At 39.7% G+C, this 24292-nt stretch overlaps 1 protein-coding gene and 1 pseudogene across 2 annotated transcripts in view; one reads left to right on the top strand and one right to left on the bottom strand.

Annotated features, from left to right (window-relative positions):
- TSPAN9 (tetraspanin 9) overlaps positions 1-24292 on the bottom strand; it is a 267952-nt gene that overhangs the window by 144047 nt on the left and 99613 nt on the right. The window lies entirely within an intron of this gene.
- Positions 9447-11813, top strand: LOC112119391 (annotated as a pseudogene).

Below are 24292 nucleotides of genomic sequence, written 5' to 3' on the forward strand. Positions count from 1 at the left end.
GAAGATGGATGGGGGACCTGATAACACTGTTCAAATATATTAAGGGCTGTTATAAAGAAGACAGTAATCAATTGTTCTCCATGTCCGCTGAATGTGGGACAAGAAGTAATTGGTTTAATCTGCAGCAAGGGAGATTTAGGTTGCATAGTAGGAAAAATTTTCTAACTATAAGGATAATTAAGCACTGGAATAAGCTTCCAAGGAAAGCTGTGGAATCCCTATTCTTGGAGGTTTTTAAGAATACGTTAGACAAACATCTGTCAAGATGGTCTAAGTTTACTTGGACCTGCCTCTGAGCAGAGGGCTGGACTAGATGACTTCTCAAGGTCCCTTCCTGCCCTATATTTCTATGATTTTATAAAGATATGATGTATCTGCAGTGACAGACCTGTTCTACAAATTCTGCTTTCTGTTAAGTATTTTCATTACCTTGCCATGAAATATGCACTATACATAACACTGATTTGTCTCTCTTCTCTGAGCACAGCTTCAACACTGACAGGCTCCAATCCAGTAATCAAGCACATGAAGAACTTTACTCACATAAGTAGTCCCATCACTACTCCCGTGAGTGAAGTTACTCAGGTGTGTATGTGTTTGCAAGATAACATCCCAGTGTGTTCAAGCACTAGGTCAGAAATGGTTTCACAGACAAATACCCTCACAAAATTGTATTAAAGAGTGAATATCCTAATATTTATTTTATTTTTTGTCATGATGATGGGAACTGTATTTGCTTCTCTCGTGAGCTATCCTTGGGGGCCAAGATTTTCAAAAATTGGAGCCTAAAGATAAGCTCCTAAATTCAAATGTATGCCCCTGTCTGAGAAACCTGGGAGCTGCTGCATGATCAGCACTTTTGAAAATTGGGCAGGTACCTAAATATGATTTTAGAAGCCCAACTATTTTTGAAAATTTTGTCCACGGTGTCTTCAAAATGTTGTTCTAATGTTTTCACGCTGAATTGCAAATAGTTGCTTTAAGATCTTTTAAACTGTTTTTTCCTCCACTTTAGTGAGAGTTTATTGTACAGAATTTGCCCCGCTGTCCATCAGATCTGAAAATTAATATATTTCTAAACTCCCAAGTTAAGCTGAACTTTTTTCCCTGTAAGCTGACATACAAATGTAGGTATGCTCCTAACTGACAAATATTTAATTGTATTAAACAGCAATAACATTTACGCTGAGGTGTACTAAGGAAGCGCAAATGATAATTAAGGTTACGATTTGGTCATGGATCTCCACCAGCAGATCTCCATGACTTCAGCCCGCAGCTGCTGGCAGCTGCAGGGTACCCCTGCGGGGTACCCCCTGCCACCACAGGTGGCGGGGGGAATCCCCCGGCAGCTTCCCAGCCGCCGGGGCCATGGGCGGTGCGGAGGAATCCCCCACAGCTCCCCAGTCCCCACGGATGCGGGGTGGGATCCGCCGCAGCTCCCCAGCCACCACAGGTGGGGGTCCCTCCCAGCCTCTGAGCAGGGGCTGCAGCTCCCAGCCACAGCAGGGCAGGGTGCTGGACCCTCCTCGCTCCCTGTTTTGCCATGGACATTTTTAGTAAGAGTCAAGGACAGGTCACAGCTTTTTGAATTTTTGCTAATTGCCCGTGACTAAAAATGTCCATGACAAAATCATAGCCTTAGTGATATCTTTAGCACAAAAGTTTACATTGTATAATTGCAAATTATACGTATATGTGAAAACTCACCCCTTTGGTAACCTTAAGCTCTCTACCTCAGTTTCTCCATTTGTAAGTGGTGATAATTATTTATTTACCCACCCTGAGGTTCAAACACTGAATGGGATGTTTATGGGTTTTAAATTGACTCCGTTCATTGGATTTTTTGATTTTTTAAGTGTGGAAACATTTTTATTGGGCTTAAATTTTTTAAAAGCTTGTTTTTACAACTTTTCAATATCGGGCCATAGCTAAGTTGACATAAAATGTTATGAAATACTTGTTTTCTTATTAAAAGGGATTTGCATGAACATTTCCATTGCATTTCACCAAAACTCATCATTTGTTAGAAGATAGCAATGGCTGATTTGCATCACAGGTTCTGCTTAAACATTCTGTTCCATTGAACTGACAATAGAATGAACAATTATTGCTTGCCTGCCTGTCTTTGAAATTTTGTATCTCCTGCAATGTACTCTTATTAATGTCTCAGCCAAGTAATAACATTATGTGTACCTGTCCCCCGCTGCCTACTCTGAGTGGCCTTGTGCCTTGTTCCTACACTACACAACACAATGAAAAATATAAATCAGTATATGTTTTAACAAGGGTACAGGAAGGCTTTCCCCTTGTGATTTCCAGTACTTTCCTTATGTGGAATTGTTTCCATCCTTGTATCATTTACCCTACCTTTAAATGTCATACATTCATGTACCAGTATTGCCAGTCCCAAGTATACAAAAATCATGAAATTGGGCTAAAAATCATAAGCTTTTTAAAAATACTATATTTGGATGGGTTTTTTTAATTTGTCTTCTGATTTTTAAGCTTTTTCATGGTTCATGTTTTAAAGGTTTTCTCCACAATGGCTAGAAATTTACTTTTTTTTTTTCTTATGAAAGCTCAGATTCTCTCATGATCCCATGACTCCAGGATCTGGGGCTTTAAGAAAAACGCCAAATATTACGAGTCTTCAAAGTATATTATTTAAAAGTAACTTAAATTTGAGCTTGTAACCATAAACGCATATTAATTCCCCAATCTTGCAATTGCATCTCTCTTTGCAAAGCCCTGGACCTGCACAGAACCCCACTGAAGTCAGCAATGATTGGCATCAATGCAAAGAGTCATCCTTGAAGATCTGATCACAGGCGAAGCAAATATACTTTTGTGTACTGAAGTGTGATCTAATGGATATGGCACTACACTGGAACTCAGGAGATCTGGGATCTACTCCCAGCTCTGCCACAGGCCCACTCGTTGACTTTGGGCAATTTTTTTCACTGCTCTGTGCCTCAGTTTTCCCATCTGTACAATGAGGAATAACGATACTGACCTCCTTTGTAAAACTTTAAGATCTACTCATGAGAAGTTCTTTATAAGTTCTAGGTATTACTATAAATGCTAAGAGGTAGATGAGGTATTCAGCACCATACCAATTACAAATAAGGCTACGTTTTAGTCACAGGTATTTTTAGTAAAAGTCATGGACATGTCACGGGTAGTAAACAAAAATTCACAGCCCATGACCTGTCCATGACTTCTACTATATACCTCTAACTAAAATGTGGGCAGAGTGCCGCGGGTGCTCTGGGGGGTGGGGGCAGTCTGGGAGTGGGGTGGGTGCTGGGGGAGGTGGCCCAGGACCCCACTGGTGCTGGGGGGTGGAGGTTTGCAGGGCTGTCAGGGGCTCCCTACCCGGCTCCACGTGTCCCTGCAGTCCAAGGTGGCAGAGAGGCCAGGGAGCTCCGCATGCTGCTCCCGCCATAAGTGGCAGCTCCACAGCTCCCATTGGCCAGGAACCACAGCCAATGGGAGCTGCGGGGACGGGGCCTGTGGGCAAAGCACGGAGCCCCCTGGTCACTCCGCCTAGGAGGAGCTGCAGGGCAATGCCAGTGGGAGCCGGGGAGCCCCCCACCCCGAGGTAAGCACCCCCCGCCACTTCCCAACCACCTCCTTCCTCCCACACACCCAAACTTTGCTGCTGGCCCAGGAGCTGCCCAGCTCCAGCAGCCCCTGAGCCATCACCAGCCACTGCAGAAATCACAGAGGTCATGTAGTCACGGAATCCGTGACTTCCATGACATACTCACAGCCTTAATTATAAACAACATGTGAGGTGTTTTTTGCTTGTTTAATATCAATTCTGGAGTCCCCCTTGAAATGAAGACTGGTGAGTTTTGCTTTGCTGCATGTGCCACAATGCACAGTACTGTGCTGTCACAGCTAACCTAGTAGCACTCAGCCTTGCTAGACCATGAAGCTGGCCTAGACAGAGCATCAGATAAGTGGAGGTTTTGAAAATATTATTGTATACCATATGGAATTAAGCCATGCTATAAAGATATATATTTTAAAGACTTTTTTCTGATCTCACTTTAGGCTAGCTCCCATCTTCCCCCAGGACTGAAGGGCTGTGATGACATCACAGAAGGACACGGGTTGGGATGGTCAGAGGAATGGAACTGTCCAGCACAACTTGGAAACAAACAAGGAGAAATCAGATTTAAGTTAATATTAAGTTGATTGTTTACTTTATACCTCTTGTTATTTAGGGCAATCAACACAGAGAAATATATTTAGCTCATTTTTTGTTCAAATCTTTGTAGAACACCATTGACATCTCATCCAAAGGCTCTGATGGCTGGGAAAAAATTGTGGCAGGTATAAAAAAAGCAGTGAGCCTGGTGAGATCATTACGTATTTGTGATTTGCAGCAAACTCAAAAGCATTTTATTCTTCTGTTCATTACTAAAGCCAATATTCCCACACTTGTGTCCCAAACGTTAGCCACCTGATTCTATATTTAGGCACCTAAATAACTGACCTAGTTTTCAGGGGAGCTAAGCACCCAAAATTTCTGAGTGAAACCAATGAGAACTGCTAGAGCTCAGCACCTCTGAAAGCTAGGCCACTTAAGTAAATGCCTAACTTTAAGCACCCAAGTTTGAAAATTTTGGTCCAAGGCACCAACACGTTGTGCTTCTGAATGGTCTCACCTCCCACTGGGCACAATGGGAGTGGAAGGCTAACCAGCACCTCACAGAATCAGGCCCTAGCAGCACTCAATTAATTTACAAGCTCCAGTTCATTTGAGTCGGTGGGGAGGGATAGCTCAGTGGTTTGAGCATTAGCCTGCTAAACCCAGGGTTGTGAATTCAATCCTTGAGGGGGCCACTTAGGGATCTGGGGTAAAATCAGTACTTGGCCCTGCTAGTGAAGGCAGGGGGCTGGACTCGATAACCTTTCAAGGTCCCTTCCAGTTCTAGGAGATAGGATATCTCCATTAATTTATTTTAATTTTATTTTATTTTAGTCTTTTTGCCACTTGACTCGGAGGCCATGCAGCAGCGCTGGAGATTACATCTGGCTTATTTCTGCTGGAACACCAACTCGGCATTTGCATGGCTCGATTAATAAATTATACCAAACTGTTTGCTTATCCTGACAAAATCACCCGTTACACCAGGTGGCTTTTTAAAAACATACTGTATGCTCACTGGCCATTCCCCTTCATTCTGCATGTAAATGAGACTTGACTGGTAAATACTGCAGTAAGGCCATTTAGCAGCACCTAAGGCTCCCTCTGCATGTTAGCCGGACCTTACAGTATAATGCACTCTCCTCTCCCACGCCATCTCAGATGCCCTTCTTTTGAATAATTACGGCATGGAAAACATTCAGAATCCTCTTATGTGTTTCATTAATCTGATCCAAATTTTATTGAATCATGAGATTTTCTACCAAACATCCATTTCGTTCCCACATTCAAGCATCTGGCACAAAGACAGTAAAGGAACAAACAGATTTAAGACTCCAGTCCACAGCTCTCAAAATTAAGGCCCAGCCTATCACAAAGATGAGCATTTAGGACACTAGCCTGTGTTAGATACACGGCACAGAGTGCTGCAGGTCTGAAGGAAATATGGGGGAGATGGAGGGGGAGCGGAGGCTCAATGTTGGTAAGTTAAAGAGCAAGTGAAATTTGTTCTGTCACTTAGATTGCTCCGATATAGCTCTTTTTAATGCAGTAGTCCACAATTCCAGGCTGATGCACACCCAGTAATTGCCAACTCCTGCGATTTTATTGCAAGCTTCAAGTTATTTGGTGTTCTTCTCACCTGAAGTCATGTGATTGCATGAGAATCAGAACTAAAGGAAGTAAGTTTCCAGCCCTCATGATTGCAGACAAAGACTGGAAAATATGACCCCCAAAAGCTCAAAAACCAAAAGGGGAAAAAAAAGAACACAATCACTGTAGCATCTGAGCATCTCACAATCTTTAATGTATTAATCTCATAACATCCCTGTGAGGCAGGGCTGTGTTGTTATCTCCATTTTACAGATGGGGAACTGAGAGGACACTACTGAGAGGGGGACAGCTGTACACTGTAAAACATCCCCAGAACACACTTTTCATATTCATTCTTTTTCCATACAACCCTTTGAGCAAGAATTCAACTATTCAGGCCTTCCCCAAGGTACAACAGGCTTTCAAAAAGGCTAAACTGTTGCCAGGAAACTTGATGACTGCCCTCTTCCTGTCAGTAGATCAAGTCACAGTCAGGATAGCTAAAACGTAATGCTTTATGTTTATATAAATTGGATTTTTTATTTAAATTAAATCCAGGTGTATGTTTAAAAAAATAAACCTATTTATAATTAAGTTTGAAATTGACAACCTATTTTAAGGACTAAATTTATAATCTATTAAAACAATTTAAATTAAATATAACAAATAATATTAAGCTGTACATGTTTGCTGCCAAGTTTTAATGGAAGTCCAACCACTGAACTGGTGGAAGTCATTGGCTAACATGGAATATGAGTTTGATGAAGTGCTAAACTAGCTTTTGGCAGCAGTAGCATCTTCTGCAGGTACAGAGAGAATATTTTCTCCACTTCAGTTTATTCAATTAGTTCATTCAAAGTTAAGAAACCAATTGGAAGTTGAAAATTAGGATAATTTGTTTCCCTCTTCCAATCTACAAATAAAAAGTAAGTGAGAGAGAATGAGATCTACTAGTTCAAAAATCTTGAAGGACCTAGTGACCAGAAACAATCAATTCACTAACTACAAATAAAATCTCTTTCATTTAATAAATCAGTTAGTTTTAAATGCAAAACAAGTTTTGATCAACTTTTTTCTTTGTGTGTCTAGTACATTTAAGGTAGTTTCATTTTATTAAAAAAATACCAATAATAATAAAATGCTGTTTTATTGCATTCATGGAATTCGAATTTCCATCCAAGTAGAACATGGCATAAATTGCAAGTAAAAATTCATCATCATCTAGTAAAAAATTAAGCTATATAAATGCTTAAATAAATGTGTCTAGATATAATGTATTCTCCTAGTTAGCAAAAAGAAGCATCCCAATAGTGTAAAAGTTACATTTAGTTGCAAACCAACATGCTTTAATCGTTATCGATCAATGGGAATCAACCTTTCTTTAGAAAAATAAAAAGTAAAAAAGCAAAACATGATTAAAATTGATTATTTAAATCAAGGTTTCCTGTTTGCTGATTTTAATTGATTATTTAAATCACTTTGATTTAAATCAGTCCACCTTGGCAACAACTCAAGATACATGAATGCTATGCAAGGGAGATGTGGATCCATAACGAGGACTGGAAAGAGCAGAATATGGCCTACAAAATTATGTCTACCTAACTTACATCCGTGTACAGCCACCACAGTTATTAAATCACTTTTGCGTGCGCACGCTTGGCTTTTGCCGGCGGCGGTCCTTACCAGGAGTGCTTGTATCGATTGTATTGTCACTATGGGGTGCGGTGGGATGGCTCCTGAAAGCCAGTAAATGTCGATGTAAGCAACACAGTGTCTACACTGACACTGCGTCAACCCAATTACATCGACGATGACTCTACAGCAGGGGTGTGCAACCTGTGGCCCGTCAGGGTGATCCGCTGGCGGGCCGCAAGCCAGTTTGTTTACACTGACCGTCTGCAGGCACGGCCGCCCGCAGCTCCCAGTGGCTGCAGTTTGCCATTCCCGGCCAATGGGAGCTGCGGGAAGCGGCAGCCAGCATGTCCCAGGAACGGCGAACCGCGGCCACTGGGAGCTGTGGGCGGCTGTGTCTGCAGACGGTCAATATAAACAAACTGTCTCGTGGCCCGCCAGTGGATTGCCCGCGGGCCGCAGGTTGCCCACCACTTGTCCACAGTGCTCGGGGAAGTGGTGTTACTAAAATCGGCATAGAAAGGCACTTACCATTGACGGGCGCCAAATTTAAGTGAAGACACTTCCGCAGTTAGGTTGATGTAAGGCAGTTTATGTCAACCTAACTGATTAGCATAAACCAGGCTTATGACTCAGGCAAGCTACTCCTCTCAGTGCAGAGAGCCACCTTTCCTGTTAATTTATATTCTGGGCTTTCCCACTCTCTTACTAATCTCATCTTCCCATGTAATTTGAAGTGTAAAACATGTAACAATTATATCAAATATAAAGTAATAATAATATTCACTCCATAATATCCAGCAAAGAAGGGTGCAATGAGTAATTCATTTCCCAAATAGCTTGAGTAACAGCCACTGTACTACATTCAGATATAGCCACACAATCTGATTTTTTAGGCATCAGAGCGGAGCTTGGAAATGATGACAAGCATTGCTATATCTGCCTGTCTGACCAGCAGTTGCTAAACTACCAGCTACTGGTGCTGACTGCGCAGAAAGATGGAGAAGAGAAGATTCCCGCAGTGGTTTTTTCACAGTGCCCAGCATGAGTCAAGAGACATGAGCCAATGGCACCACCTGACCTGTTCTCCTGGCTTTAGCAAACAGGGAGAATTTCCACAACACAAAGGGGCCAGTGAAAGGCAGTTCTGGATGGCATCTACATCCCATGCACTGGACTGGAAAGAAGTAAGTCTGTAAACAGACAGACCAGAGGATGGGGCGAAATTGGAGGTCATGTTTAGATGGTATTCATATTGGGGTGTGCAAACATAACAAAATAATAATAAATAATATTACCTTGCTCCTATACAGTGCTTTCTATCTGTAAATCTCGAAGAGCTTTCAAAGGAGATCAGTATCATTATCTTTATTTTACATGGGGAAACTGAGGCAGAGATAGGTGAAGTGACTCTAGGTCACTCAGCAGGCTTGAGGCAGAACCAGGAATAGAACCCTTTTGAGTCCCAGTCAAGTGGGCATACTACCTCCTGCGTCTGCAAATACAAGTATCTCCCATTACTACTGTCTAATCTTACTGATTTGTACATGGAACACCAGGATTCTACTAATACAACACTGGTATTGTAAATGTCCTGCTCGCTCATTACAGGGTAAGCTCCCCTCCCATTTTTTGAAGGAACGAGAGAGAAGAAACTGAGCCCAAAAGTCATTGTGGGAGGATCAGGGATCCAGATCACCACCTAACCATAAGAGCGAACTGTCCAGTTCATGGAAACCAGGAAAAAGAAGTGATTCTACCAATCACAGCATGTATTGAAACCACCAATGACACCATTTAGTAAACATACTCACGAGAATCCTAAACGTTAATAATATGACCGGAAGGAAAAAATTAAGCGGTTCTCAGTTCAAAAAAATGCTATACAAAAGAAAAAGGGAAAATGAAATTATAGCAAAAATGCGCAAAATAGATTCCTTTGTTGTATCAGTTAGTGCCGACAGTGCAACAGAAAAAATAGCTGAAAGTAGTACTGAAGTAAAAAGTGAAAATATTGGTGTTGATATTGAAAATATTGATGTAATTAAAGTACATACTGAAACTAATGAAGAAATTCCAGCTGCGGTTAGTGTTGAAGAAAATGCTCCAAAATACTAGCATATCAGAGACTACTGGGAATCATGTTGATCTGGATATCTTTGACAATACTGCAGAGATTTGCAAATCGCGTCAATCAGAAATTCAATCTGACATTGAAATATCTACCATAAGTGACGACTCAGCCCAATGGATATTGAATGATGCTACAATTGAGTATTTATCAACGCATGGTATTAAACAAAATATCAATAGTGATTTTACTAACTCAAAAAGACAATATACTGATAAAATGCGTGTTCTAACAAAAAATGTGTTTGAACGACATCTTTTAAATGGTGAAGTAAAGCCACGGCAATATCTTAGAATCATAGAATCTTGTATATTCGGAGAGCAAAGGAGCCGTGTTTTGTGCCCCATGTCGATTATTCGGAGGGCTCTCTAGTTTGGCGACAAGTGGATACCATGACTGGAAAAACATATCAGCACGACTACGTGAACATGAAAATTCAACTGAACATAAAATGTGTGTACTGACAATGGTGAAGAGAGGCGAGATATCCAGAAGAATTGATACGAATTTAAAATTTCAAATGGAAGAAGAAATTATTTATTGGAGAAATGTGTTGAAGAGGATTGTAGCAGCGGTAAAGAAACTTTCAAGCAGAGGTCTTGCATTTAGATGTAAGGTGGAAAAATTTGGATCACCTTATAATGGCAATTACATGATGACCCTTGAGCTTGTCGCAGAATTCGATCCATTTTTAGCAAATCACATTGCACATTACGGAAATGAAGGTCGAGGTAGCGTATCTTATCTTTCATCCTATATATGTAATGAATTTATAAAACTGATGGCTTCAAATGTGATCTCAAATATTATTAAAGAAGTAAAAGAAGCCAAATATTTCTCGATAAGCGTTGACTCAACTCCCGACATATCTCATGTTGATCGATTGGCTTTTATACTGAGATATATAAATGATGATGGCATACCAATAGAGAGGTTTCTTTGTTTTTTACCAAATACTGGCCACAAATCAGAACAATTAGCTGATGCTGTACTTTCAACTTTGAATTGTTATTGATTAGATATCGCAAACTGCTGTGGCCAGTCGTACGACAATGCCACTAACATGTCTGGTGTATATAGCGGGTTGCAAGCAAGAATAAAGAATATAAATCCTTATGCTGTGTATGTGTCTTGCTCTGCGCATTCTTTAAATCTGGTTGGAGTATGTGCAGCAGAAAGTTGTCAAGAAGCATGTTCATTTTTCTCAACTGTCCAACATCTTTATTCATTTTTTTCTGCCTCTACTCACTGGTGGGAGATTTTACTATTTAATTTGAAGCCAGGCAGTAAAGTAATAAAAAGACTTTCTGAGACTCGATGGTCATCTCGAGTGGAAGCTTGTCATAATTTGAGTGAAAACTGGAATGCTATCATTAAAGCCTTAAATACAATAAAGGAAGATGCTACTGAGAAACCTGTTACACGCAATGAAGCTTCAGGCCTGCAGCAAAAACTCGATCAACTTGAGGCAGCTTTTATGGCTGTACTTTGGAGCTCACTCTTGGATCGATTTCATATAACTAGCCAAAAACTGCAAAATGTTAATATTGATATACGGACAATTGTAGAACTCTACAACTCACTAATATGATACATTAACTCTATATGGGACTTGTTTGATATGTACAAAGAGAAAGCCAAAGAAAATTCTGAAATTGAAGACTATGAATTTGACACAAAGCGAAAAAGAGAGTGTAAACTTCAATCTGATGAGACACGCGAAGGTGAGGTGGAAATGTGTGGTAGAGATAAATGTAAAGTAGATACCTTTTAACAATACTAGACCTTGTATGCTCCGAATTAAAACGCAGAAGTAATGCATATCAAGAAATTTATGGCAGATTTCAGTTTCTCTCTAACATTACCAATACTTCAACAACAGATATAACAGTTCACGCTAAAAAATTACAGCTATGCTACCAAGGAGATTTAGAAGAATCATTCGTGAAGGAATGTCTACATTTTCGATTGTATTTGGAAGGTGTCGAAATTCCTGAAAATGAAAAGAAATCAATTTTAAGATATTGCAGCCTTCTTCAAAATCAAAACATTCATTCAGTATATCCAAATATTGATATTGCCTTCCGAATGTTCGTTTGTACACCTGCTACAAACTGTTCAGTGGAACGATCATTTTCAGCATTAAAAAGGGTGAAAAACTATTTGAGGGCTAATCTCAGTGAAGAAAAATTAAACTCCCTTCCTCTCCTGACAATTGAAAAGGATCTAACAACTTCTCTGGATTATACAGAATTAATAAATAGGTTTGCTGCTCAAAGGTGTAGGCGTAAACAAATATAGCTACTTACTACTCACATACTTTTATTTCTTTTACTGTATCTACATAAAATAAAAAATAAATATTTGATATACACCAGACCCCGGCTTGAACTTGAGGTTTTGGATCCATGCGCGGTCCCGCGCTATAAGCGAAATTGCGCTATAAAGACACACGTTCAAGCGAGGGTCCGCTGTACTTGTAATTTTATTTATAATAAAACTTGTAAATGTTCAATTATTTAAATGATATTTAGATTCATTTTAGTTCAAACAAATTTGTAAAAAAACTAAAACAAGTTCATATGGGGTTGGGAGGCGGCAATTATTTCAGGGCCTAGGGGCAGCAAAATCATTAATCCGCCACTGCCACTCATGGTACAGGAGTCTAATTTGTCTGTATAACAAACTATATTTATACGATTCACATTGACAAAACATACAATTTGCCTATTAAAATGGTGTCCCCACTGGGTACACCAACATCCACTCATGAACAAGAAAAGGTCCCATTGTCGGAAAGTCCACTGTGCCAAACATCCAATGGCATTTGGTCACCAGTGTTCTGTTTGAGAAGACTGGCTGCCAATAGCATACACTAGGGTTCTGGATTTGATTTCACACTCCAGATTCCACATACAGCATAAGAGACGAGGTGTCGCCATGTCTCAAAGTCAGATAATGAAATATCTGCAATCAACGTCATGAGATACTATTCTGCTGTGATCAGATGCTGCTGATGAAATGACATGCTAATGCAGAGCATATATGGGGTATGAATGTCAAAGATCAGACTAGGGGTCTGAAACTAAAAATAGAGGATATGTCAGATCTGCATGCCAGTTTCCTCAATTCAGTATCCGTTGTAATAATCCACCACCTAATAAATAGCTTGATACATTCTAACGGCCAGAACTGCACTCCATGATACTCAGATAAAATATTAGCAAATAAACACTTATCAGTGTGTTCAGGCTGCTGCAGTTGGTGAAAGATAATTCTAGTAGGCACAAATCAAGTGAAATGTGATGAATACTGTGGTTTATTACTATGCATCACTGGAAATTTACTGACCAAGCAAATCCAATATTTCTAAATGCTCCACAGAGGACATAGATATGCATGCTTGAAAATCTCTTGCTCTTTCTGGCAAAACATCAAACACTGTTTTGAACTAATCTAGCCAGCATTTTATAACTGTCCAATCTAGACTTTTGGGTAGGAGAGAAAACTTCCACTAACCACCCTGTGCTTCGTGTTAAGCCAATACATTATATTTGCAGCTCATCTTCATAGGCTTAAATGCTACATTACTCTCTGTGCAAAAAAATAAAAAAAATCACATATTTAATCAGCAAATTTCCTTATCTCAGTCATAAGCATTGCCTTAAGATTATAAACAAACTCCATATTTTTAAAATTCAATTTATTTTTACATTATTTTGCTGTTTGTTTAGATTTTGCAGTTCTCTCAACTTGAATGATGAAAACAGACTACTACTCAGCTGCAGTTTTGATTATAGTCTTGTCTAGTCAATTACACTGATAAAGTCATACACACTAGCAGAAAGCTACACTGCTTGGGTTGCAAAATACAGGGAACTTTATTTGTAAAACAAACCCTACATATTTTCAATTCAGAGACAGATTTCTATTGGTATACATTTGTTTTAAAAAAATTAAACGAACCTCATTTTGAACCAAATTAGACCCAAAAATGACCCTTCAAAGACAGATTTTTAGAATGTAATTCACCATCACAACATTTCCCTCCAGGAACTATAATCTGGAAAGTCTATTCTTTTCATTCATTATTACTTGTTTAGTGGGGCTGGAGGAGGAAGGGCATTGTGCTAGGCACTGTACAACATAGAACAAAAAGATGGCCCCTCCCCCAAAGAGTTTACAATCAACAAGAAACAACAGGGAGCATGAGAAAACAATTGCATTGAAATGTTAGAATGACATTCCTAAAGCAACCAGATCAACTATCTCACAAGCAGCTTTTAAGAAAGTAATATCTACAGGAAGATAGGAACTGCCATCACAGATCAGGCCATTAGTCCATCTAGTCTGATATCCTGTCTGACAGTGGAAAGTACCAGATGCTTCAGAAGAATGGTTAATCTATGCCCTGAAGCAAGAAAATTTGTATCCCTTCTAATTGTTTTTCTTTTATCTTGCGTAACTGGGAATATGTTCTCATATCCACATAAATAGCTAATCCTTTTTAAATTCTACCAAGATCTTGGCCTCACTATCTTCTGGCAGTGAGTTCCATAGGTTTACTGTGCATTATGTAAAAAAGTGCCTCCTTTTATCTGCTTTCAATGTGTATTATTCATTATTTTGTAAGCCTCTATTACATCCCCTTTTATTAATCTCTCCATTAATCTAAACAGTTCTAATCTTTTCAGTCTTTCCTAATATGGAAGTCTCTCCCTGTCTCTAATCATTTCAATCACCCATCTCAGGCCCCCTTCTATCTCTGCTGTATGTTTTTCTGAAATTAGTAAAGTAATCTCTTCTGATATATTGAAGATTAGACCCTTTTTAAAAGGACATAGGTTTAAAAATCATACTTTAACTGATTTAATCAGCTATGTTTCTAATTACACCTTACATTAGTAAAATTGAAGTTAATTAGATTTGATAAACGCCTTTTCACAGTTCGTACTGTCTCTATAATATTAGGTTCAAAATTCTCTTTTTAAAAAAAACACAAGCTACTTAAATTTGGGGCCTACAAGGGAATACCCTGGTAGTCTCTGTTCTATATCCTATGTGTAGCATTTTTTACATGCTGCAGTACTTTTAATTGTGAACTTGTAAAGGTGTTCATTGTCAAATGGGAAGCGGCCCTGCTGTCCAGACAAGGCCTCACTGTAAACTAGCTGACATCAGCTAAACCAAACCTTGGCCAGCAGAGTGATGCAAATACATATGTAGCACCAGTTATTGTCTCATTTCCACAACACCAAGAACTACATGCAGAGAAATGATTTATAACAGCACACATAACCAGAGATTAGAGGAGGGGAAGCTGTGCACAGTGCAGAAGATGGAATACACAGATAACGGTCGATGCACCACAGCATTGCCAACCCCAAGTGTTCCAACATCACAAGTCAGGCCCTCAAAAATCAAGAGATTGGCTTAAAAATCTTGAGATTTTAAAAAATAATACATTTTGGCTTCCTTTTATTCACTTCTGGTTTTTGAGCCTTTAGGTGTCATGTTTTCAAACTTTTCTCCACAACCTTGAGGGATTAACTTTTTTTTTTCTTTTCTTCAATGTAAACTGAGATTCTCATGTAGCCCCATGACTCCAAGAGCTGGGGCTTTAAGAAACACATCAAATATCACGAGACTCAGGCTATAACTGAGAGAACTGGCAAGATTGGTATGAGATTATTCTTTTCTCCTGACCTGCACAATATGAGTTTGTTAGCAAGGGAACTCTCCTACCTATGTTCCGCGGGTACTACAAGTTCTCTGGGGGGAAAATAGGAGCATTAGCTCTTTGGGGCAGGGTCTGTCATTTCCTATAGGTCTGTACAGTGCCTAGCACAACGTGGTTCCAACCTGGTTGGCCTCTATGTACTGTCACAATATAAATGATCTTTTTTTTTTAAAAAAAAAATCCACCAAATATGACTCCACAGGAGGAAAGATCCAAGAGGACGACAAATAACTTCACAAGCAAGTAACCACTTTTACAAGGCAACACACCTCTCTCAAAGCTGCTTAGCCGCACTGTGATAAAGACACAATTCCCGGCACATTCCTTTCATAACCTCCATTCCTTCACTGCTCAAATATTCATTTTTTGGCACTTAAGTGTAAGCAGGTGTGATCCCATGAACGGAGGCATTTAATACCAATATGTCAGGGCTGGCACAAAGACAGCAGAGACGCCTGCAATGGAGAGCACACTTTCAGCATTACCGGAGGCTTCCTTTCTCATTAACCCACCACTGCCCAGAGTCTCCAACTTAAGACGAGGCTGACTGGCTTTTGAGTGGAGAATGGCATCCCAGATAGATGGGCATAACTAATGGAAATCAAGAGACTGTTTATAAAATGTGGTTTGTGAGGACACGATTTGGAGCCAAAACTCACCCCAGGTTATATACTCAGTTTAAGGAGCATGCCACTGTTGTCCAAAGTACACAGCTGATTCCAAACATATCCAGTGCATTTAGCATTTGTGAAAGATGCAGAACCACAACCATGAAGACGGAAGCCCTCAGCAAAATAGGCTGAGTCCATGCAGCAGGCATGGCTGCGGCAAGGCTCTGGAGCAGAAACCTTTAGAGACATGAGGATAGTTCAGTCTCCATGGCTCAGTTAATCCTTGGCCTTCCTCCTGAGGCTACCAACTGTGACAATGGGTTATGTTGCTATACTGTTTTTTCCCCTTTTCCTTTCAAGGGAGAAGTTCCTGCAGCCACAAAGAACATTTTGGAATAACTCAAATTAAGTATAGAGTAAAGGCTGGGGACAATAAAAGATGAGAATCATAAAAGGAGACTTCATTCATAATCGTACATTTGAAGCACCCCTACGTAGAATGACTTCAAACAAGCCATTGTACTGGGACCAACATTCATCCTGCTAGATTGACTGAACCCTATTCCATAGCTTTACCCTAGTTTTGCAACATTTCTCTGAGGAAAGCTCTCAGATTTCCTTCCTGTCTCCAGCTCATCAGTATTTATTTTAATTTTATTTATTTATTTAGATTTATTAAATGGGTCTCATTGAGGCATTTGCATCTTCCTGCTTGTTCTGCGACATTACCATGGGATATTGCCAGCTTAGACATTAAACAGAGGATGTGCCAGTAAAGCAACAGCCTTGCAATTAAATCTTTTTTTTTCTTTTTGGCAAAGAGAAGTCAAATTTGTATCCCAGAGGAGGCAGATACTGTATCCATTTTACTCACCTCACAAGAATGCAGGCTAAAGGGTTCTCATCTATTCGGTATGAGGAATGGCGTAAAAATGAAACCAAGGTAAACCTCTTAGTGTAATCCAGCAGGTTTATATAACAGTGCTGCAAGTCAGGAGCTTCATGATCACCCTGTCAACTCTTATTACTAGGGTGTGAGAGTTTAAAAATGACAAAGAAGGAAAGGGGGGAAAAATCAGGTCAAAATTCTATAAGGTGCTGTCTATCGATCTATAGAAATTATGTAGCAGTTGAACTACCTGGTCTACGGTATAAGCCATCTAACTTTTATTGTGTATTAATTAACGAGCCATTTCAAATGCAGAAGTATTACTACAATATCTAATCTATAGTTTTATGACCTTATCTGCATTGAGGAGGACTCATTTATACTTGGCGAGAATGCCAGGCGCTAGCTGCAATACCAGGCATTCAGAGCCTAACATAGGGTGTAAAGAATGGAAGCAGGCATTTGACTGCCTTCCAAGAGCCAAGCCCACATTCACTTCAATTTTGAAAATGCCAATGGCACCATCAGAGAGGTTAGGGGGCAAGAGGACCAAATTACGTTTGGTCAGTGCCCAGTGATTGAGAACCTCCCTAAAATTCTTCATAGCAGTGCTTAAAAGAAAAAACCCCAGATATCTTGGAATAGCTATGTCATTCAACCTTCTCTGATCCATTTAGGCATGTAGCAAGTATGCAGCAGTTATGGTATGAAATATCGATTGGCCTTTAACAGCAGCACTTTGTACATTCATCAAAGGAAGATATTTTCCATTTGCAAATTAATTGGGACGCTGGCATTTTGTTTCAGAAGCAACTGACATGTTGCTTCATCCTATGTACTGCACATTTGTCTTAGATAGAGAGGAATCTACCAAATGTGTGTTAATAAATGCTTACAAAGTTGCATGCCTTTTGTCAGGATTGATTTTTAAAAGGCAAACTAAATTAAAGGCTTTGGAAGCAAAATGTAAAAAGCTACAATCCCATGAAAGCAAAGATGCTGGGGATTTGGTAAAATATTGTCCTAGAAGAGCCAGATTATGGTGCCACCAAAAAACAACTGTGGGTAGCCGCTATCTCCAATAGCACTGCTGACATCTGTGCCCAGCTCACCTTCACTAAAGAGGCCTTTCAGAGTTTCAAAAGTCAGACAGGTAACCAGTAGCTTATCAGGAAGGGTATATGCACTGCCAAGTATGTTTTTATCCCCAGTCTCAGTTACTATGAAGCAGACCCACTGCTAAGCATGGATATCACTGCCTCTGAAGCGAAAGGAAAGAGCTTTATTCAAAACTGCTCCATGGATTTTATCCAACCTACTTCATAGGTCTTCTGCCTCTATTCTGCCGCTCATGCCCCATCCACCCCCCTGATACTGGCCTCCTTCCTGTCAAACAATCCAGCCAAGAATGATACAAGAACCTTCTTATACCATCTGGAACAGCCTTTCTGTATTGCTCTGCATTATGAACCATCATCTCTTCTTGCAATCATACCTGAAACCCAACATTTCTTCCTCCCCACTAGCCACCTCTCAATTTCTTTTTCCCTCTACTTCTCTGACTTTATTACAGAACTCTCTAGTATATTATTTATTATTTCTATAACACTGGTATGGAAGATATGATATAAAACTTTATTACTAATGTGGCCACTCCCCTCCACTGCAAACGGAAAGAAAACTTAGCCCACTCATCCTTCCTTAAAATCAAGAAAAGAATATGTCTTCTAGTCATTTTTCTTTTTTAAAAATATATTATACTCAAATGTGCAATATTAAAGGGTAATTCCAATTTGAAAAGTGACTGTAAACATTGCATTTTGGCATCCCATGTTCACTGCATGTCACTCATTTCCAGATCAAATCAGCACCGTTTACAAGGTGCTTTTTCAAACCCAACCTGAATTTTTTCTGCCCCGTGCATTAAGTAGATGCTGCAATTGAAACTTAGTTAATAATTCAATTGATTTTGATGAGCTGGAACAGAATCCAGCTCTCTCCCCCAGAGCCACACTGCTGGGGCTCTATAAAGTTAACAGGAATATACAATAATAAAAGCTTATTTTAAATCAGTAAAGTCAGCAGCTATGGTTCTCTGAATACTCAAAGGGAACAGATCAGTTGAGTAAGAAGGTGCCATTTTCCCTTTTTGCATAGTCACTATTCAGAAGAGAATGGCATTTTATACCTGTTCTGCAATTTGAATCTGAGCTTACTTGTTTACTGTGGTGCAAATAAAGCTGAGAAAGTTTCTTCATCTTTTCAAAATATTTTGTGCTGCCAGTTATTCCAGGTCAGTGCCTCTCGGACAATATCTATTACTGCTCAATACCCAAACTTTCAACTCATACAGTACACATGCCTAATTTTTGCCCTTAGCTAATATGTCTGCTGTGTTTATACAGGCTCTCTCACACATCAATGGGCTCTAATTGGATCTTTTAGACTACATCAGTACCCAACTGTAGGGGGGAGAAACAGGATGCTCATTAATGAGTTGTTCATGTGCATTCTAGCTTTCAAATGTCTGCCTCAAGATTATCCCAGTTTACTGCTTTATAAGTATATCTTGTATTTAAAATGTAATTAGCTTTTCTCAATCATTTCAGATAACAAGAAATCTAAGGGTCACAAAAAGGCTCCCATGCTGTATCCCACACTCTCATAACAGGCAGTAAAAACCTCGTAACTTTACATACTTCTTTACCCTAAGCTATCGGGTACCACTGTGAAGCACTGTTGAATAGCTGCCATGTGTTTCCACAGATTTAATTGGAAAGAGAAGTGACCTCTGCACACAATTTGTAAATCAACTTGTTAGATCTGTAAAGCATTTTGGGACCCTTCAGGATGAAGGCTATATAAATATTAGTTATGCACATTTCTCAAAACAGTGGTGAGTGCAACAGAATTGGCTACTACTAAAAACAATAATGTTTTGGAAAAACATTTGATATTAATATATATAATGTTAATATTTGGGGGGGGAAACTAGGTAAGACATCTTCCAGGGATGCTGCATAGTACACTGAATATAAATTTTGGGGGCCTTAATACGTTGAGTGTCCTTTTAATTTTGTATTTAAAGTTCATAAAAGCCTTATGTTTTAATTTATTTAAGTACAATGAGATGAGGACTGGGACCAGATGTTCCGACTATCACCTGAAATGTCCACTGAATTTTCAGACCAACAACCTCAATCAAAAATTTAATAGCGACAGTCCCTAAAACTGGGGGTGGGAGGGACTAAATGTCTGATAACCCACCCACCCCATCAACCCCCATCTTAAAGCTTAAAAGGCAGAGATGAGGTTCCATTGATACAGAGTTTTAGATGGATAATGGAGATAGCTGACTTGCCTGCTGGATAATGACAGCTGCAAGCATTGAAACATTGTCAAATTTAAGATGTACAATACAGTGATATGTAATCAAAGCAAGAGCATTTTCAGAGCAGAAAGAAAAAAGATGCATTTCTTATTAGTAGCTAGAATTGGCAAATTAGCAACTTCCTCATCCTATCAGCTGAGTATCTATAAAGCATAAAGCCTGTCTGATCTGTGTGAATTAATTTGGTAATTATCCTTTCTAATCTGTTAACTAATGTCTTGGCCAGGGGTTTAAAATCCACATTTAACAAAAGGAACAGGCACAACAAATGCAAAAACAAACAAACAACCCTCAATCTCATAGATCTTTCCTGCTCTACTGCAAGGTGACCTCGGTGGAGGAGTGAATTAGGCAGAATGCAGGACCTTATCCAGAAAGAGAGAAATCTAACATATTTGCAGAAACAGGCATTAGTATTTATTTAAAGGCTTTATTAACTTCTGCAGGAAATCCATCTGGCCCTGGAGATTTACCAGCTGCACAGACGAAGGGCTGGATTAATCTCAATAGTAAATTTCTTTAAGACCCCAAATTAAAGTTATTTGTATAGGAGAGGAAATCCCGATCCTTAAATACAGAGATACTGGAATTCCTTTTTGCTGTTGCAGATAAGGAGATGGTTTGGGGAAACTGCTCTGGAACTGCAGTTTATGAGGCAGAATCAAACTCAGGCCACTCTATTCTCACAGGAACACCATCAACATGAAATATCACTATTTAAAACAAAAAATAAGATAAAAATAGTTTCAAGCACGACACATATTTTGAGTCCCCTTGCCAATTTTTGTGGTTTTTACAATCATCTTATTCTGTTTCTTTTTAAATATTTTTCTCTTCCCTGTTGCCCTGTGAAAGACCCACACAGACAACAGGAAATCAGTGAATCTGACTATTCAGAGTGCTGTCAAATGCACAAAGTAAACAAACTGGAAAAAAAATAGAGAAAAATCCTTATTTTCTCTCATTTCTATCCATTCCAGTTATCTCCAGTGTCAGTGTAGCAAGAGTGGGCAAAACTTTTTGGACAGAAGTGTGATTAAAGTAGATAGTGTCCCTTTAAGTGCTAGAAAGAATCTCAGTTCAGGAATATGAATAATGTATATTGGTCTAATCAGTAAAGCCTTTCATAAAAAGACTACATATAGGGCTAGACTTTCAAAGGAAAATCCAGGGCAATTCACTTTGTCCAAGCACTATGAACACAACACGGCTGTGAACATCCCCAAATAATTGTCTTATTGTTAAAGACTGTAACAGTTGTGAATGGTCCTGTCATTTGCATGAGCCTGTCCACATGTTTAGTTCTGCTGCAGCCATACATTGTGTACTCTTTTCCTTGGGATTTTGAAAGATTATTAGTCACACTGCCTCTAATCTCTTTGTCATGCGCTCCTTTCAGAGAAGTTATTAGCATATGGAAACACCTCTTCTGCAGTGCTCTGCTGTCTGCATTTACTGCACTGAATTACTTTCAATGAACATTATATGAAACAAACAGAAACATGCCTGTATAAAACTAGTCCCCTAGATGCTAGAAACCTTTCCTGAGACTGTTACAATAATTAAAATATTTTCAACTTATCTGCCTTCCACTGGCTCTCGCATAGCTACATAATACGATTTATTTTAGCGTCCACACACAAGAAGCCTGCTCATACACAGTCAGAGCACCTCATGTTGCTTTCATTCTTAAAGAATTAAATGGATTCTCATGCCCTGACAGGATTTATTGTTTAAAGGCTAAGACTGGGAGCCAGGCAAGTTCATTCTGGAGCTTCTCCTGACAGCAAGGCAGCATGTTTTATTAAAATCATCCGTTGCTTGCTATTACCCAAAGGGAAAACAACATATGGGACTAAGTGGTGGTCCCAATGAAAATCCATGGCAAAATTCCCCTACACTTCCAATAACAAATAATAATAAACAGCTATTGTACTTCAAATGGGATCAAGATTTTAAATTTTCCTTTACATGGCATCTCTATGTAGCTAAATCTGTTGCTAAAAAGGCTACAAGGATCAAAGGATAAACAGATTTGCAGAAAAATAGGTCTGATTCTTCTTTAAGGTCTAAAAAAGAAATAGAGAGACATTTACAGCCATTTAGAGGTGTTTTGTTTTTCAGGATTTTTAACCAGGCTGAGAACCCTAAGTGGTTACAGATTTCTCTAGAATGTTATTCCCCTTCAGAGCTTAAAGAGGAATAGCTTCTATTTTTCTGTATGCCCACTTTTGCCATGACCCTTGTAAGGGTCCTCCCTCTTAATCCAGCTCTGTAGATACACTTCAGCAATTTGTATGAGTGATTAGAGGATGCCCTGCTGTCATTTATACACTTTATTGAAATCTAATTCAACATCGAGATTTCCATTCCTCTAAAAGTTGCCCACATGGAATAGAACCTACCTTTGCAATTCCCTCTAAAAACGTTGCACTAGTGCAGTGACATTTGCACTTCCCTCCAGCCATTCCACCTCCCCAAATCCCATGCCTTGTTCTTGTTTCTTTTGACCAGTGCAGAACACAATTGCAGTTGTTCTCCTGCATATTATGTGCATCCAGTTTTGAAAGTGTTATGCATGTCTGCATGTGCAACTCCAGGAGCAAACAGCATGTAACCCTAATAAAAAGTGAGGTCATGATGGCTTGTTTACTGACAGCATGCACGTACAAAAAATGCCTCTGGCTATCACAGTTGTAGAAGTCCAGATGAAAGCAACTGTGCCAATCTGGAGGGAAATTTGCAGGTTACGACTATAAAGAAGCCAGGTCTTTTTAAACTATTATTTGAAAGGCTGAGGGAATAGCCAGAATTTTTGTTATTTTTGTTTTCACACACAGCAAGAATAAATATTTTTAGTTACTTTTCTGGAATGGTGGGAAAATATTCCTGTGATTGGAATGGGCTTCCATGTGGAGCATCCTGATTTGCATCCCAAGCTGGGAGCTCTGCAGGGACTGGGAGGTGAAGCAGGAAAGGAATTCAGAGCAAGCTCTTTGCAGCCAAGGCAGAGAGTTGTGTTAAATGGCTTTGGAGAGAATTGCACTAAGTTGGTAGCCGAAGTGGCTTAAGTCAACATAAGTTATGTTGCTCAGGGATGTGAATAGGCCATTCCCCTGAGCGACATAATTTATGCTGATTTAAGTGCCAGTGTGGACAGCGCTATGTTGGCGGGAGAGCTTCTTGCTGACATAGCTACCGCCGCTCACGGGGGCTGGAGTAATTAAGTTGATGGGAGAGCTCTCTCCCATCGGCTTAGCGTCTGCACCAGCAGCGCTACCCTGGTGCAGCTGCATCACTGAAAACTCTCCAGTGTACCCATAGCCTTAGTGCAAATAGGATGCTAAGGGAGGTGTGGGCAGGCAAAGATGGGGACAGAGCTAGTTTTGGAGATCTACGCAGCTGTTCTGACCCAATCATTTTCAGAGTTCAGATTTTAAAATTCAGCTATGTGAGACCCTTCTGATATGGCCTGCACTTCCCCTGGAATTGCTACTGCACATAGCTGCAAACAACACATGGAATAGGCTTTTTATATTTTAAACATACATCCAAACAACATACAAAGAAACATGAAATTGGAAAACAAAACTAAAGAGCTGAAACAGCATTAGAGCCTTATTTACCCTATGAATCTGGTACTGAAAACAGTTTAAGCACTAGCACAGACCAGACAAAACCATTTTCCTTACCAAGCACAACTGTGGGACGTTTACACTGTGCTTTTTGGCCACAAATTTCTGACTCTGGCTACTGACTGTTTGGCTCCGTCGGGGGGTGCACTTTCGGAGTGCCAGTGTAGACAGAGCTCCAGGCAGCCACCTATCTTTACTCAGACTGTAAGCTCTTTGGTGCAGGGACTGTCTTTTTGTTTTGTGTTTGTACAGCCCCTAGCACACTGGGATCCTGATGCTTAACCGGGGCTCCTAGGCAATGCCACAATACAAATAATCATATAGTTTACGTTCCATTTATCTAATCCTGCTTAGAGCAGGTCTACACAACTCCCATTGACTTCAGTGGGGCCAAGATTTTACTCATGGTGTTTAGAACGCCGGTGCCTTGTCTGCACCAGAGCACCCACCATTGCTCTTACCTGTGGAGTTGAGCCAGTAACAACAAAGGGAAATTTTAGATGGCATTTGCTAG

Source organism: Terrapene carolina, unplaced genomic scaffold (assembly GCF_002925995.2).
Source record: "Terrapene carolina triunguis isolate 2854851 unplaced genomic scaffold, T_m_triunguis-2.0 Scaffold112, whole genome shotgun sequence".
NCBI classification, from domain to species: domain Eukaryota; kingdom Metazoa; phylum Chordata; order Testudines; family Emydidae; genus Terrapene; species Terrapene triunguis.